This window comes from Ahaetulla prasina, chromosome 4 (genome assembly GCF_028640845.1).
Source record: "Ahaetulla prasina isolate Xishuangbanna chromosome 4, ASM2864084v1, whole genome shotgun sequence".
NCBI lineage: Eukaryota > Metazoa > Chordata > Lepidosauria > Squamata > Colubridae > Ahaetulla > Ahaetulla prasina.
In genome coordinates this window covers 59258509-59276800 of record NC_080542.1, presented here as the reverse complement: position 1 = coordinate 59276800, position 18292 = coordinate 59258509, and the positions used below count along the sequence as shown (strand labels likewise).

General features: G+C 39.6%; 1 long non-coding RNA gene across 2 annotated transcripts; it reads right to left on the bottom strand.

Annotated features, from left to right (window-relative positions):
* Positions 1-853: 853 nt before the first annotated feature.
* On the bottom strand, positions 854-17811 carry LOC131196848 (uncharacterized). Of its 2 annotated transcripts, XR_009154839.1 has the most exons (4): positions 9484-9613; positions 9290-9375; positions 8461-8551; positions 854-3358 (listed from the first exon to the last, which is right to left on the bottom strand). It is a non-coding gene; the product is annotated as an uncharacterized LOC131196848 (long non-coding RNA). The 2 variants fall into 2 exon arrangements; XR_009154840.1 differs by lacking the exons at positions 8461-8551; positions 9290-9375; positions 9484-9613 and adding exons at positions 16939-17032; positions 17788-17811.
* Positions 17812-18292: the final 481 nt, after the last annotated feature.

Sequence of the window (18292 nt, the reverse complement as noted above, 5' to 3'; positions counted from 1 at the left end):
TGATATTACAGAAAGGAGATCCAATCATTTTCTTCTTCTTCTGAATCTCTGTTCATTCCAATCTTTCATGGCACTGTCTTTATAAATAAACACTACTGTGCATTCTTTCTGGATGACTTGTTGTCTTTACTATCTGTCTAATCTATATATGTGACTTTAATATTCAATGATCAGTAAGGCATTCAGTTTAGGGATGAGATCCACTTACCTTCGCTACTGATTCACAAATGGGAGCGTGCACGCTTGGGTGCTCGCTTCATTCGTGTGCAACACCTCTGCGCATGTGCAGGACCTTTTCAAGTGGGAGGTTGGACTAGAAGACCGCTGAGGTCCCTTCCAACTCTGTCATTCTATGTTCTATGCTCTATCTGAGAGAAACATTATGCAGAATTTATAGTTTATGTGAGGTCTAAAAGAAGGAACATACCAGAAGGCGAACTGGTTGTTAACTTTTTGCCCAGTTTGGAGAACCAGCTAATCCCACCTGTGGCTGGCCCCACCCGCCCCGCCCCTACCAGGAATTCCCCCCCCCCCCGCAGTCTGTTTTGGCTTCCAGGGTGGTACAGGAGGCCTTCCAAGCCCAAAATAGAGAACAAGGGTGTCACGTGGTGAACCGTGGCCCATTTTGGCATCCAGGTTGGTGTAGGGAGCCTTCCAGGCCCAAAATAGAGCATGAGGGGCATTGTGCGCCAGAGGTGAAGGAAAAGAGCAGAAGGAAAAAGAAGATGGATACAATAAAGTTAAGTAAACTTTAAAAATTAAAGAAAAGAAAAACAGATAAGAGAGTAATTGCCAAAGATGGCTTCCTAGACTTGTACCTCAATCTTTGCAATGAAACAGACTGAGACAGTAACATCATTTAATTATGATTTATTTAGAATATCCTGGCTAAAAAGAATTTCTCTTATTCAAAGTCGGAACCCAGATCATCGACTTTCAGTCCCTCTTACAGTTAACACATCAATGAAAATACAAGGGGAAAAACTCGAGAGTACAGATACCATACCATGTATGAAGTAACACTTTATAAACAGCAGGCCCACACATCTAAGATGAACTATCCTTCAGAGTTTGTCTGCCTTGCAGCGTAGCAGACTTTAAAAATCAACCCAATTGCTTGTGATCTGGGGAGACTTGCAGTACAGACAGTAAGTGTTACCCATATCAAGAAAAAAAGAGTAAACATCCAGACATTTACATCTTCATGAGTCATTCCAGTGAGTGAGCAATAAGATACATGAAGAAAGGCAGGGTCGTTAAATATTAAGGAACTCGCAAAAAAGGGAGGCACTCCATAGGATGTGTATCCTTCTAACTCAATAGGTCCGCGATGCGAAGCTATGGCATGTGTTCCAGAAGTGGCACCCACAGCCATTTTTCTGGCCATGCAATTCACCCTCAGTTTTCTGCAAGTATTCACTGGAGGTTGAATACATATATGGCAGTGCAGTGATGGTAAACATGTAGTTAAAATGCTGATCGGTCTTTTCAGCATCCGTGGTGATCCACAAGAAAGGCATGAGAAAAAAAAAGTAGGCGTTGTGGTTGATGAAGGCTACCCAAGTCCATTTCCATATAGTTTTCAGTGTTATGGCCAACTATTCCCAAAGTGGAAGTTTCTCCATATAGGTTCCCATTGAAGTTTACTGGATTAAAAGATAATCATTGTGGGGCTAACCATATATCTATTCGTATGGAGTGCCCATTCTTTGGACATTTTCCAGGTCTGTTCCTATAACACTTAGTTGTGCCTATCCGCCCAACTGGGTTTTCTTTCCACACATGGGGTATGGAACTAAACTTCAGTTTGTAGTCTTCTAGTGGCACTGGCTATAACATGGGGATAGATTTGAAATGATGCAGAAATATGGAGAAGGACAAGTGCTAATTCAGCAACCCTAAACTAGGCAAATACCAACACAACACAGAATGGAAGGGGTATTTCCATTTAATGCAATTGAATGCATTTAAATCCTAGTGCATTAAATCCTAATGCATTGAATGCAATTAAATCCTAGTGGCACTGGCTACAACATGGGGATAGATTTGAAATGATGCAGAAATATGGAGAAGGACAAGTGCTAATTCAGCAACCCTAAACTAGGCAAATACCAAATACCAACCCTAAACTAGGCAAATACTAGAATGGAAGAGGTATTTCCCTTAATGCAATAATGGAAGTTGGGATGTCATCCTAAAAGCTGAGAATATGCATATGTATATGCATATACCCGTACTCCTGGAAATAAAAGTCCCCAGAGTACACACACCATACCAGGTATGAAGTAACACTTTATAAACTGCAGGCCCACACATCTAAGATGAACTATCCTTCAGAGTTTGTCTGCCTTGAATCAGAGCAGACTTTAAAAATCAACCCAATTGCTTGTGATGTGGGGAGACTTGCGATACACATAATAAGTGTCACCCATATCAGGAAAAAAAAGAGTAAACATCCAGACATTTACATCTTCATGAATCATTCTTGTGAGTGAGCAATAAGATGCATCAAGCAAGACAGGGTCGTGATATATTGAGGAACTCTCAACAAAGGGATGCACTCCATTGGTTGTGTATCCTTCTAACTCAATAGGTGATCGTGGTGTAACATCGACTATTTAGTTTAACATGTTCTATGTCATGTTTAACATGTTCTATGTCTAGTCCCTCTGTTCTATGGAGCGGGAAACTCTTTCAGAAAAAAATGTAAATGTAAATAAGGATTACATTTATCCCCATTATCCAAACCTCACAAGTGCTATGCCCAGTCCACTGCATAGATAAGTTGACTGTATTCACTGGAGGTGGAATACAATACATGGCAGGGCAGTGATGGTGCGCTTGTAGTTGAAACGCCGATTGGTCTTATCACCATCTGCAGTGGTCTACACGAAAGGCACGAGGAAAAAAAAAGCAGGCATCCTGGTTGATGAAGGCTACCCAAGTCCATTTCCATCTAGTTTTATGGCCAACAATTCCCAAAGTGGAAGTTTCTCCTTCTAGGTTCCTATTGAAGTCTACTGCATTAAAAGATAATCATTGTGGGGCTAACCATATATCTATTGTTATGGAGTGCCCATTCAGGCTTCTTTGGGCATTTTCCAGGTCTGTTGCTATAACACTTAGTTGTGCCTATCAGCAGGAAAGCTGGTTTTTCTTTCCACACATGGGGTATGTATGGAACCTCCTCTCCTATGCATTTCCATTGCATAGATTAGATGAGATGAGCTGCTTCCCATAGCCAGAAAGGAGATAAACCAGCTTTTAAAAGGAGAGTTAAAAATGGCTGTTGACTTGGGTTGTTCCCAGTTTCCGAATCTGGTAAGTCACCTGGATATCAACCTCTTGCGATAGGTCCCTAAAAAAAAAAAAATCACAGAAAGTGATGAAAGTATGTGCCACAGTTCACCAGAACCCAAACTGCACACTTTCTTTTTGCCATAATTCCACATATTTTTCCGTGTTGGTAAAAAACCTGTAAATGATTCATTTCCGAAGTCCTAACACATTCTATAAAAAACAGGTGAATTTACCAAGCAAAGTATGGAAAAGATTCCAAGTTTAGTTGAACCTAATTGGCTATTGTTGGCCCTCAAATCTTTTATAGAACATGTCTTCAAAAATTACTGTACATTAATAATCAGTCCATGTATCAGTTGTTGATTCATTTTTTTTTATCTGTGACTTGGAGCAAATAGGTATTATAACCTAATCACAAGCAAAGTATACAATACATAACCTCCCACCTTAAAATGTTAAAACTATAAATCCTCACAATAAAATAAAAGATAGGAAAGAATAATAAAGAAACAATACCAAGCATATTCTTCTTACAGTCCATTTTTTAAAATTAATCCATCTTCTCAGATTCAATTTTTTTCTTTTCCCACTTATATATTCCTTCAAATTTCATAAGTCCATTTCTCAAATTACAGTCCATCTTCTCGAACTCAAATACTTATATATTTCTTCAATTGCCATAACATTTAATATCCATTCTTCTTATAGTCTTATAGTCCATTTTAAAAATTAGTCCATCTTCTAAAGTTCAATTTTTTTTCCCCGCCCACTTGTATATTCCTTCAGATTTCATAAATCCATTTCTTAAATTACAATCCAGCTTCTCAAATTCAAGTTTTTATCACTTATATATTTCTTCAATTGTCATAAGATTTATTATTCAATCTTCCAATACTACTCCATCAATCAAATATCAAACAAATAATCATTTAGACTACATCCACAATATAACAGTAAACAATTAAAATCATATTATCTAAATTCATAAATTTCACTTTTCAACCTTCACAATTGAGTAATATCATCCTATAGATTTATACCATACAAATAGCAAATAACACAAATCCTATAATTTATATCCTAAACAGATCAATTCCAAAAATTAACCATAATCAACCTATTCACATCTTAAACATTCCTCCCCTCTCCCATTCTATTTCCAAACCAGTTAACTTAGCATCTAACAACAAAGGATTCCCACTCTTTAAAACATTAATATAAAAATGCCTCGCTTTCATAACAGAATTAAGAAAATACTTTTTACCTCTAAAATTCACTGACAAACCCATTGGGACTTCCATCTAAAATGTATCTGATATTTCTTAAGCTCAAAAAAGCTTCATTTCTGTTTCTAACATTTTAGGAATTTCCTTCATCATTTTATATCTTGTCCCAATATCTGAAATTTATTGTTATAAAGGCTTGCAAAATGGAGCGACTTCCGTGTCCAGCGGCAACGACGCCTGGAAGGCTTCTCCTGCCTCCAGCGCCCGAATCCGCCGCCGCGAGGCCTCAGGGGCCAGGTGTTCAAGGACACCTGCCGACGGACGTGCCAGGGGTCTCCCAGCCATATACAGGACTGTGGGGACCGATGCTGGTAGGCTTGGCGGGGTTCGAGGCCACAGGCCGCGCCATTATTTTGGTCGCGCTGTGCCCGTGACACCGGGCATTGGATTTATAACTGCAGCAGCCTGGTGGTGAGCAGGAACGGAGAAGAATTGAGGAGGAGAAGGGAAGGAATATCGTAAACGTGAGTGGAGTGCCCGAGTGGGGGTTTCTCCCCTGCGGTTGGAAGGAGCACGAGTTATTCTGGAGAGGAGAACTTAAAATAAGAAGATTACCGGTTTTGTGGAGCTCTGGAGAGAAGAGGTGATGGAGAAATTTAGGAGGAAGGTTTGAGGCCCCCTCCTTCTGGGGAACAGTGGTGGCGCCAGCCCGCCTTCACTATGAGAATTTTGATGACATCCCTTCCCTTCGGCTTCCTGGTTGACTAACTGTACTCTGGACTCGTTGCTCCTGTGAGTGCCCCCTGGTGGATCCGGAGGAAATTACAAGGATACTGTGCCTGCCTGAGGATTTTGTATTTTTTTTTCCTTAATGGCAAAAGGTCAGAGACCAACTGCTGGAGAGATGGAGAGAATTTTGGAAAAGATATCTAATATGGACAAGAAATTGATGAAATAAGAGCAGAAATTGTGACTATCCAAAAGGATTTAAAGGATACTCAGCAAGTTTCAGCAGAAAACAAGCAGAAAGTGGATGGTTTGGAGGGTGAGATGCGGCAGTGCAGAAAGAGAGGAGACGACAGGCAATGCTGTGCTTGGACTACAGATGGATAAAATGTCTTATTTCCTTAGGTTTCAAAATTTGGAAGAAGTGGACCAAGAAGACTTGAGAGATGTTGTGACTAAATTGTTGGGAGAATTTCTTGGGAGAGGTGTTGATTTCATGAATTGGGATGTGGATCGAGTTTATAGAGTTAATTCAATATGCACGCACGCATGCAGTTCCCAGAGAGGTTCATGTCAAATTTGTGAGAAGAGAGACGAGAGATGAAATTCTTAGAAAACATAGGAGTGCACTGATTTACAGGGGCAGGGAGATAGCCATTCTGAGGCAGATTCCCAGACAGGTACGTGAAAAAGAAAGAAAATATTACTTTTGTCAAGCAAATTGTACCAGAAGGGAGTGGGCTTCAGATGGCTGATGCCAGAGGATTGATGATTTTCGGGAGGCATTACGAAAAATCAGTACAATTGGAGGCTACGGCCTATGTGGAGGAACACAGCCTCCTGGAATCAGATGATCCAGGAATTGAAGAAGGAGGTTATAGATCATGGGGAAGCGGCTGCCGCTGTTGTGGCCCTGGAGTTGGGTCAGGCTGAACCCAGAGTTCTGAGATCCAAAACTAGGAAGTGATAAAGATATTTGGGATTGTGTTGGTTTCCTTATTCTCTTTGTACGATATTCTGTTTATTCTTGACTCTTCTTTATTACGTTTTTTAAAATTTGTAAATTTAGCTACTTTCACCTTTGCCATATGACTGTTGTATGTGTTAAAAAATTTGAGTAAAATTCTTATTTTAGATAAGAAAACTGAAAATTTACCATACCTGATATGTATTTGTATAAACCTTTTTTGACTAATAAAAACTTTTTGAATAAAAAAAAAAAAAAAAAAGGCTTGCAAAATTTCATACCTAACCTTTTTAGTTGTAAAATAAATAACCACATCCCTAGGTACTCTATTTTGTCTTGCCCACCAAGAATTAACACGATAAATTCTTTCAATATTAATCTCAAAATCTTCTGGCTCCACACCCCTTATCTGTGCAAAGGCTTGCATGTAAAATCTCCTTTAAATTTTCCTTCCTATTTTGTTACAACCCCCTCACCCTTATAGCATATTCCATTAATCTATATTGTAATATTACTCTTTCTTCATCTGCCCTATCTACCTTTGCCTTTATATCTTCCATCTTATTATCTAAGTTCCAATTATTTTGATATTTTCGAATTTCTTCTATTTTCCTTTGCAGCTCTAAATTAGCTTTATTAAATTCTGCAAGATCATCCTGCATCTGAATACAACAACTTAATATTTGCGCAATTGCATCCTTTACCATTTTCATTTCCCTCTTCTGCTCTTCCACCACTTCCTTGAAATCCAACATCTCCTTCTCTATTTCACAAATTTTGATCTATTTCTAAAAAGTGACTCTCCAAAACTCCTGTAAAAATTTCTTACTTCCTTTTGATTTCTTTTAATTTTTGAATCTGAGCTGAAGAAATTTCAAAGTTTTTAATAACTTTTGGCACTATTTGCTTAAAAGCCATTTAAAAAAAAAAGGATAACTTTATAATAGACCAAGAAAAAGAAAGCAAAAAAAAAAATTATAAAAGAAGGTTTCAAAAAACTTATCTTCTAAATCACTATAATCCCAAGGAAGAAGAAAAAATATAAATCATAAGATTCTCATTTCTTCCAATTAGTCAGTATCTTCCTATATATCTTCTTTTTCAACACACTTTTAGCACTATTTGCTTAAAAGCCTTTTTTTTTTTAAATATAACTTAATAACAGGTCAATAGAAAAGAAAAAATATTTAGAAAAGAAAAAATTTCAAAAAATCTTTCTTCTAAATCAGTATAATCCCAAAGAAAAAGAAAAAATATAAATCATAAAATTCTCATATCTTCTGTTTAGTCAGTATGTTTCTGTGTATCTTCTTTCTTCTATTTCAACACTAGACGTTAGTAAGCATTCCTACTTTCGTTTTCAGAACACACATTCCACAAAACCGCCATTTGCTTTCTTCTCTCCTATCTTCGCAGCAAATAAATCCTCAGGGGCACACAAATGCTAGAACGCCAGTTTTTGCTCCATCCACGTTCCAATCCAGCATTAAAACAATTCCTGTCGTGGAAATTGGACACTTCGTTTGTTCGCCATAAAGGCAATGCCTCTCCTAGCCAGGAGCTTATCAGGTTATAGAAGGAGAACTTCCCACAAGCTTTAAAAGCTTATTCATCTGGTACCAAACCCACTGTAACTTCCTTACCCAAGGAAATCAGAAAGACATGTCTGGCAGTTACAGACAGGAGTTAGCAGTAAAGGCTGCTTCTTCACGAAGCGGAGCCAAAGCGGAAGTGGCCCTCAAATCTTATTAGGCTTAATTACATAATCAGGCAATGTAAGATAAAGCGCTTAGGCAGTTTTTCAACCACTTTCCTCCTCTAGGGAAGATAAATCAAGAGAGATTAGCATGACAGTATAACTGCAAAGCAGGCCCTCACATCCTCATAGGACTATTTGCATCCACCTATAATCTAACGCAAGACTTGGCCATTGCTTGAAATGTAAATACTTTCCATTTTCCTAATAATTCACAGAATAAGATCTTGGAAAGCTGGGATGCTATCCGAGAATATATGTATTTTTTATTTCCTGGATTGGTTCCAGAAGAAAGGTTGATTTTTCCCCTGTGTCAGATAGACTATACTTGTCCATGGACGCCTATCAAATATTGCAAAGTTTACTCTTCCTCCCCTCTTTCACCCTATTAGATGCCATTTTAAGGGACAGAGATGACACCCAGTAAACTTGTTATCACAACCCACACTAAGATTTTAGTAGTAAAACATATAGGTTTCACTGACCAGCATTATGCTAACAATCCTGGAATGCTTCTGTGTCAGGCAGATGATGTACAACCTCTTGGGGCAGCACAGCAAGGAAGCAATAGGATAGCTGTGAAGACAAAAGAAGTTTACAAAAGTTATAAATATGAAGAGGAAAAGAGAAAATGCTGAGATGCTGTGCCATGCCGTCTCTCCATCATAACAAAAGTTAACAGGAAGCTGCAGACAGCCCACATACAAAGCAGAACTCACCAGAATAAACTTTACATCCAAATAAATGTTTGATATCCAAGTTCTCTCATCTCTCCAAATTATCTTTCCTCCATTCATTTTTTTCGTGGATGCAATTCCTGCTTTATCAGCAATGTGTGTTTTCTAAAGCAACCCCAGGGTTTTCCGTCTTACCAACACCATATTTAGGTTTTAAAATGGTAATACCCTCTTAAAAATTGATTCAAAAGTAGGCTAGCTTTCTCCAAACAGAAGACATGTACTGGGAATATTGAGAAGAAGCTCAAAAAAAAGGCTTCATTTTAAGAAGGACACTAGGGACATTAGATTGCCTAAAGGTTAGCAAAACTCACATGTTCCTTCTATTTGGCAGCCATTCAAGTAGTAATCTCACCAGAGCGTTTGCAGTGAAGAAGGGTTCAAAGTCAGCACAACTATTTAAAGGCCCATCACCCTCAATTCACTCTGAGATCTCAGTGATTTGTTTCTGCTGGGAAACTGCTTTTGAACTTTGCGCTGGAGATAGATTTGGGGTTTTGCTGAACAGATAAGTTTGTGGTTATTGAAACGGCCAGCATATATGATAAAAGTAAAAGTTGAAGTTTTATCTCGATACCTTATTCTACTGCACCAAAAGGAGTCGGAAGCCAATGCTGCTTAATCATAACAGCTGCTGCACAGACAGTGGGAGGCAGGCGTTCTCTATCAGGAAGAAGAAAATTCTGTAAACTCTTGGCTTCTTATTTCCACCTGGAGACGCCACCCACGGAATTATATCTCTAATGAGAGAGTAGATTCTAAGTTACTTACTAAAGTTGTCCACTTAATTATTGTGTATTCATCCATTTTCTGTGGCTTCAGAGGCTTGATTGAAATCTGTATTGCAGAGTGGATATGCTGTGTCTTCTTCCTTTTCCTTATTCTTAAATCCCAGAGTTAGATTATTACATTATGTCTGGTTGCTTTTTTTTTTATGTCAGCTATTGTATGGTATCTTCTTCAAATTTGAGAAGGGCTCTGTAATTTAGGTTAGTTTTAACTAATAAGAACGATGTGTTTTAGCATTTCTCTTTTATGTATCACCTCTTTATTAGTTATTGAAAGTTCGGATATTCAAACCCTATTTTCTCCTCTTTGTTTCTTTTGCTAGTTAATGATTATAATAAAGGTGATTGATTTGAAAGTATAGCTGGGGAGATAGGGGCCTCTAGGTGATACAATTTAAATAGTTTAAAAATTAGAAATGGAGAATAAACATACCAAAGAAAAAGTTAAAATGGAGCATAAACTCAGAGCTACTCAATCGATCTTGAGCTCCAGCCCCAATTAGTTGCTGGAGTTAAACTCTCAACCTCTGATAATCTCCATCCCTTTTAACCCCTGCATTTCCTAAATTTACTGCATGCCTAGAAAAAGGGACAGAATCTGTAGGTTACTTATTTTGCTAAGTGCCTGCCAGGCTGAGTGGTAGAAAAAGAAAGAAAAGCTTTCTGCAGCTTTTTGCACTGAAGAAAAGCTCCTTAAAGAAAAGTGGCTACAGCACAACATAGGCAGCAAATGGTGCAGCAGAAACCGGTAGATTTTTTGCAGTCATCCAGAAATTAACTGAATTAATGTACATTTACAGAAATATATTTTAGATTTGCATTTAAAGTAAGAATAACTAAAATCTAACACACGGTTTTTGTGTGGGAGAGAGAAGACACTCAAAGTCATCCATTAATATTATGTTGTTGCTAACTTTTATCGTAATATTAACATTTTCCTACATTGGGTTACTCTAATTTCTTGATTCTTCTTTTCTGCCTCTTCCTTCCTTCCTTCACATTTCAGCAGCAACAGTTTTATTTTAAAACTAACAACTTCTTTCCTCCTCTATTCCAAGCCCACTACTTTTCTCAGTTTACATTCCAAGTCAGAATGTCAGCATTCATGCCTATGTTTCTCTCATTTCTTTCACCTTTTCTGAAATGCTTGCAAGTGGGAGGCACACAGGTAAAAGGGAGAAGTCGTCACCATGGTGCCTTAGTCACAAAACTTCCATAATATTTAAAGGAGCTTTTATCTATCATGAGGTATATATTAACACAGGTAGAAAACTCAATTATTCGATCATCCTTTATTTTAACTTCATACATTTTGATTGATCTTGTCATTATCATCTAGAGAAGGCCACTGCTCAGATTGGGCTGTGAATTCTATGTGAGGTGTAGGAATCTTGGGTTTGTTGATCGCCTGGCTCCTTGCTTTGACCACAGCCCTGGAGCTGTGGAGGTTTGCATGGCGGGAACCCCAGACTAGTCATGGGGATTTCAACCTGCCATCGACTGTAATCCAGCTAGTTCCAGGCTTCCATGACTGGACCTGATTAGTAAATGATGGCTCATTATGGGAGAGGCTGGATCTAATTTATATCTTGTAGTGGCTAAATGATCTGAATTAGATGATTTAGTAACAGAACCATGTCTTGGTCAGATCATTTTCTTAGTTTCTGAACTGCCACCCACCATCGCAGGGAGACGGAATATATTTTCCCAGCGCCTGATGGACTGAGAGTTCTGACAGCTTGGGCCATTTCTGAGGATCTGAGCTGAGAACCAGTTGTGGCCTAACAGATGGCTGGGGCCTGGACTGTCGTGCCTTTGCTTGACAGATCTTTTTTCTCTGTGGGGCTGAGGGTGATGAAAGAGAAGATTAGAGAGTATTGAGGTCCAGTCGCTCAAGCTGATCACATTAGTTAGGTCATAGGAACCAGAATGAGGGAGGCAGGTTCTTCGATCATTGCGGAGAAACCGCCTGTTTGGGTGACATCCTTCACGTGACAGGTTGTTGGGGAGGCTACGCCATACATGTTTACTGGACCCGTCCTTCCTGGCTGGTGCTGGCCACCAGGAGACACGAGGCTGGCTCCAGGGATTATCAACACTTGTTGAAGTTTTACACCTGAAAGAGGCGGTGGTGAGACTCAAGAAGCCTCCTGGACCCAGCTATTTTGGGTAATTATCGTCAGTCTCCAACCTTCGCTTTGTTGCGTTGTAGAGATGCTAACAGCAGCTAATACCTGGATGCTGTCATCTAGACCCATTCCAGTCCGCTGACCGGATACAGAACGAGACAGCTTTGGTCGCAGCAGGATGATCTCTGAGGCCAGGGACATTATTCCTCTGCCCTGGTCCTATTAGACCTCTCAGCGCTTTTGATACCATCACCATGGTATACCGCCTTATTGGGAGTGGAGGCACCGTATCTGGTTCTCATTCTCCAACTGCAGACGGTGTTGACAGGGCAGAGGTCGACAGGTGCCTCACTGTGGGGTGCCATAGGGATTCTTCGCCTTCTGTTCAACATCTGAGAGATCATCAGTGGCTTTGGGTGATACCAGCTCACGCTGATGATACTCAGCTGCTTTTCACCCCATGCCACCCCAAAAGCTGTTTGCTGTCCGGTGTTTGGAAGCCGCAGGGTCTGGATGTGGAGGAACAGGCTCAAGCTCAATCCTCAAGACGGATGGTTGGATGCGGCATACAGTCAGCTGCAGCTGACTGTTGAGGCAGTTATTGGCCCCAAAGGATAGGGTGCGCACTTGTTCTCCTGGATGAACGGCTGTCGTTTGAAGATCATTTGATGGCTCCAGGACCTTCCACCAGGTTCGCCTGATTGCCAGTTGCGCCTTTCCTTGATTGGGATGCCTTGTGCACTCCATGCGTTACCTCGCTGGATTATTGTACTCTCACATGGGGCTCCCTTGAGGTGCAGAGGCTCAGTTAGTCAGAGCAGCTGCTGGTGAAGAGAGGAGCTCTGCCCCACGAACACTCCCACGCAGACTGCACTGGCTACCTGTGGTCTTGCACTTAAGGTGTTGGTTACCTTTAAAGCGCTCCATGGCTTAGGGCCTGGGTACACGGGACCGCCTGCTTACCTCATGTCTCCCACACCCATACGCCAGAGAGGACTTCAGGGTGCTGCAATGTCGGCTGCCAAAGATCCTTCTGCTCTATCTGGAACAACTTCCCGGTTTACCAAATACCTGACCTGGACCTTCCTGAATTGAAAACACACTTTATTTATTCGCCCTGGGTTAAATTTTATTTTTAATTTTATAATGAATTTTAATGGTTTTAGTTTTATATGTTCCAAAGTTTTAGGCCAATTATGTAATAAGTTTTTTAATCAGATTTTAATTGTATATTGCACTGTTTGTTTTATTTATGTAATAACGCCTGAGTCCTTCGGGAGAAGGGCGGTATAAAATCTAATAATAATAATAATAATAATAATAATAAAATTTACTTGACAAGAGGAGAAGAATCTAGGACCAGGTGTCTAGAAATATTTGTGATATTACAGAAAGGAGATCAATCATTTTCTTCTTTTCTTCTGAATCTCTGTTCATTCCGATCTTTCCTGGCACTGTCTTTATAAATACTACTGCAATCTTTCTGGATGACTTGTTGTCTTACTATCTGTCTAATCTATATATGTGACTTTAATATTCAATGATCAGTAAGGCATTCAGTTTAGGTGAGCTCCACTTACCTTCACTACTGGTATACAAATGAGTGCACGCCATGCCGCTCATTCGTGGTGCAACACCTCTCATGTGCAGGATCTTTTCAAGTGGGAGGTTGGACTGAAGACCTCTGAGGTCCCTTCCAACTCTGTTATTCTATGTTCTATGCTCTATCTGAGAGAAACATTATGCAGAATTTATAGTTTATGTGAGGTCTAAAGAAGGAACATACCAGAAGGCGAACTGGTTGTTAACTTTTGCCCAGTTTGAGAAGCTAATCCCACCTCTGGCTGGATAGCCCTACCAGAATCCCAGTCTGTTTTGGCTTCCAGGGTGGTACAGGAGGCCTTCAAGCCCAAAATGGAGCACAAGGTCAATGGTAACCGTGGCCCATTTGGCATCCAGGTTGGTGCAGGAGCCTTCCAGGCCCAAAATGGGGCATGAGGGGCATGTGCGCCAGAGGTGAAAGAAAAAGAGAAGGAAAAGAAGATGGATACAATAAAGTTAAGTAAACTTTAAAAATTAAAGAAAAGAAAAACAGATAAGAGAGTAATTGCCAAAGATGGATTCCTAGACTTATACCTCAATCTTTGCAATGAAACAGACTGAGACAGTAACATCATTTAATTATGATTTATTTAGAATATCCTGACTAAAAAGAATTTCTCTTATTCAAAGTCGGAACCCAGATCATCGACTTTCAGTCCCTCTTACAGTTAACACATCAATGAAAATACAAGGGGAAAAACTCGAGAGTACAGATACCATACCATGTATGAAGTAACACTTTATAAATAGCAGGCCCACACATCTAAGATGAACTATCCTTCAGAGTTTGTCTGCCTTGCAGCGTAGCAGACTTTAAAAATCAACCCAATTGCTTGTGATCTGGGGAGACTTGCAGTACACATAGTAAGTGTCACCCATATCAAGAAAAAAAGAGTAAACATCCAGACATTTACATCTTCGTAAGTCATTCCAGTGAGTGAGCAATAAGATGCATGAAGAAAGGCAGGGTCGTTAAATATTAAGGAACTCTCAAAAAAGGGAGGCACTCCATAGGATGTGTATCCTTCTAACTCAATAGGTCCGTGATGCGAACCTATGGCATGTGTTCTGTGGCACACAGCCATTTTTCTGGCCATGCAACTCACCCTCAGTTTTCTGCAAGTATTCACTGGAGGTTGAATACATACATGGCAGTGCGGCGATGGTAAACATGTAGTTAAAATGCTGATCGGTCTTTTCAGCATCCGTGGTGATCCACAAGAAAGGCATGAGAAAAAAAAAGTAGGCGTTGATGAAGGCTACTAGTCCATTTCCATATACTTTTCAGTGTTATGGCCAACTATTCCCAAAGGGGAAATTTCTCCATATAGGTTCCCATTGAAGTTTACTGGATTAAAAGATAATCATTGTGGGGCTAACCATATATCTATTGTTATGGAGTCCCATTCTTTGGACATTTTCCAGGTCTGTTTTATAACACTTAGTTGTGTATCCACACAACTGGGTTTTCTTTCCACACATGCATGGAACCAACCAGTTTGTAGTCTCTAGTGGCACTGGCTATAACATGGGATAGATTTGAAATGATGCAGAAATATAAGAAGGACAAGTGCTAATTCAGCAACCCTAAACTAGGCAAATACCAACACAACACAGAATGAAGGGTATTTCCATTTAATGCAATTAAATGCATTAAATCCTAGTGCATTAAATCCTAATGCATTGAATGCAATTGAATCTAGTGGCACTGGCTATAACATGGTGATAGATTTGAAATGATGCAGAAATATGGAGAAGGACAAGTGCTAATTCAGCAACCCTAAACTAGGCTACCAACACAACACAGAATGGAAGAGGTTTCCCTTAATGCAATAATGGAAGTTGGGATGTCATCCTAAAGCTGAGCATATGCATATGTATATGCATATCCGTTCCTGGAAATAAAAGTCCCCAGAGTACACACACCATACCATGTATGAAGTAACACTTTATAAACTGCAGGCCCACACATCTAAGATGAACTATCCTTCAGAGTTTGTCTGCCTTGTATCAGAGCAGACTTTAAAATCAACCCAATTGCTTGTGATGTGGGAGACTTGACACATAATAAGTGTCACCATATCAGGAAAAAAAAAAGAGTAAACATCCAGACATTTACATCTTCATGAATCATTCTTGTGAGTGAGCAATAAGATGCATCAAGCAAGACAGGGTCGTGATATATTCAGGAACTCTCAACAAAGGGATTCACTCCATTGGTTGTGTATCCTTCTAACTCAATAGGTGATCGTGGTGTAACACCGACTATTTAGTTTAACATGGTCTATGTCACGGTTACCATGTTCTATGTCTGGTCCTCTGTTCTATGGAGCGAAACTTTTCAGAAAAAATGTAAATGTAAATAAGGATTACATTCATCCCCATTATCCAAACCTCACAAGTGCTACGCCCAGTCCACTGCATAGATAAGTTGACTGTATTCACTGGAGGTGGAATACAATATATGGTGCGCTTGTAGTTGAAATGCTGATTGGTCTTGTCAGCATCTGCAGTAGTCCACGAAGGCATGAGAAAAAAAAAGCAGGCATCATGGTTGATGAAGGCTACCCAAGTCCATTTCCATCTAGTTTTATGGCCAACAATTCCCAAAGTGGAAGTTTCTCCTTCTAGGTTCCTATTGAAGTCTACTGCATTAAAAGATAATCATTGTGGGGCTAACCTATATCTATTGTTATGGAGTGCCCATTCAGGCTTCTTTGGGCATTTTCCAGGTCTGTTGCTATAAACTTAGTTGTGCCTATCAGCAGGAAAGCTGGTTTTCTTTCCACACATGGGGTATGTAAGGAACCTCCTCTCTAGGCATTTCCATTGCATAGATTAGATGAGATGAGCTGCTTCCATAGCCAGAAAGGAGATAAACCAGCTTTTAAAAGGAGCAAAATGGCTGTTGAGTTGGGTTGTTCCCAGTTTCCGAATCTGGTAAGTCACCTGGATATCAACCTCTTATAGGTCCCTAAAAAAAAAAATCACAGAAAGTGAAGAAAGTATGTGCCACAGTTCACCAGAACCCAAACTGCACACTTTCTTTTTGCCATAATTCCACATATTTTTCCGTGTTGGTAAAATACCTGTAAATGATTCAATTCCAAAGTCCAAACACATTCTATAAAAAACAGGTGAATTTACCAAGCAAAGTATGGAAAAGATTCCAAGTTTAGTTGAACCTAATTGGCCATTGTTGGCCTTCAAATCTTGTTAGGCTTAATTACGTAATCAGGCAATGTAAGATAAAGCGCTTAGGCAGTTTTTCCCCCACTTTCCTCCTCTAGGGAAGATAAATCAAGAGAGATTAGCATGACAGTATAACTGCAAAGCAGGCCCTCACATTCTCATAGGACTATTTGCATCCACCTATAATCTAAGGTAAGACTTGGCCATTGCTTGAAATGTAAATACTTTCCATTTTCCTAATAATTCACAGATCTTGGAAAGCTGGGATGCTATCCGAGAATATATGTATTTATTATTTCCTGGATTGGTTCCAGAAGAAAGGTTGATTTTTTCCCCCCTGTGACAGATAGACTATACTTGTCCATGGACGCTCTATCAAATATTGCAAAGTTTACTCTTCCTCCCCTATTTCACCCTATTAGATGCCATTTTAAGGGACAGAGATGACACCCAGTAAACTTGTTATCACAACCCACACTAAGATTTTAGTAGTAAAACATATAGGTTTCACTGACCAGCATTATGCTAACAATCCTGGAATGCTTCTGTGTCAGGCAGATGATGTACAAATCCCTCTTGGGGCAGCACAGCAAGGAAGCAATAGGATAGCTGTGAAGACAAAAGAACAGTTTACAAAAGTTATAAATATGAAGAGGGAAAAAGAGAAAAATGCTGAGGTGCTGTGCCATGCCCGTCTCTCCATCATAACAAAAGTTAACAAAGGAAGCTGCAGACAGCCCACACTACAAAGCAGAACTCACCAGAATAAACTTTACATCCAAATAAATGTTTGATATCCAAGTTCTCTCATCTCTCCAAATCTTATCTTTCCTTCATTCATTTTCCCGTGTGATGCAATTGTGCTTTATCAGCAATGTGTTTTCTAAAGCAACCCCAGGGTTTTCCGTCTTACAACACCATATTTAGGTTTTAAAATGGTAATACCCTCTTCGGAAAATTGATTCAAAAGTAGGCTAGTTTTCCAAACAGAAGACATGTACTGGGAATATTGAGAAGAAGCTCAAAAAAAGGCTTCATTTTAAGAAGGACGCTAGGACATTAGATTGCCTAAAGGTTAGCAAAACTCACATGCTTCCTTCTATTTGGCAGCCATTCCGCAAGTAGTAATCTCTACCAGAGCGTTTGCAGTGAAGCAGCTGGCTCAAAGTCAACAACTGTATTTTAAAGGCCCATCACCCTCAATTCACTCTGGAGATCTCAGTGATTTGTTTCTGCTGGGAAACCGCTTTTGAACTTTGCGCTGGAGATAGATTTGGGGTTTTGCTGAACAGATAAGTTTGTGGTTATTGAAACGGCCAGCATATATGATATAAAAGTAAAAAGTTGAAGTTTTATCTCGATACCTTATTCTACTGCACCAAAAGGAGAAGCCAATGCTGCTTAATCATAACAGCTGCTGCACAGACAGTGGAGGCAGGCTTCATCAGGAAGAAGAAAATTCTGTAAACTCTTGGCTTCTTATTTCCACCTGGAGACGCCACTCACGGAATTATATCTCCTAATGAGAGAGTAGATTCTAAGTTACTTACTAAAGTTGTCCACTTATTTATTGTGTATTCATCCATTTTCTGTGGCTTCAGAGACTTGATTGAAATCTGTATTGCAGAGTGGATATGCTGTGTCTTCTTCCTTTTCCTTATTCTTAAATCCCAGAGTTAGGATTATTACATTATGTCTGGTTGCTTTTTTTTTTTATGTCAGCTATTGTATGGTATCTTCTTCAAATTTGAGAAGGGCTCTGTAATTCTAGGTTAGTTTTAACTAATAAGAACGATGTGTTTTAGCATTTCTCTTTTATGTATCACTCCTCTTTATTAGTTATTGAAAGTTCGGGATATTCAAACCCTA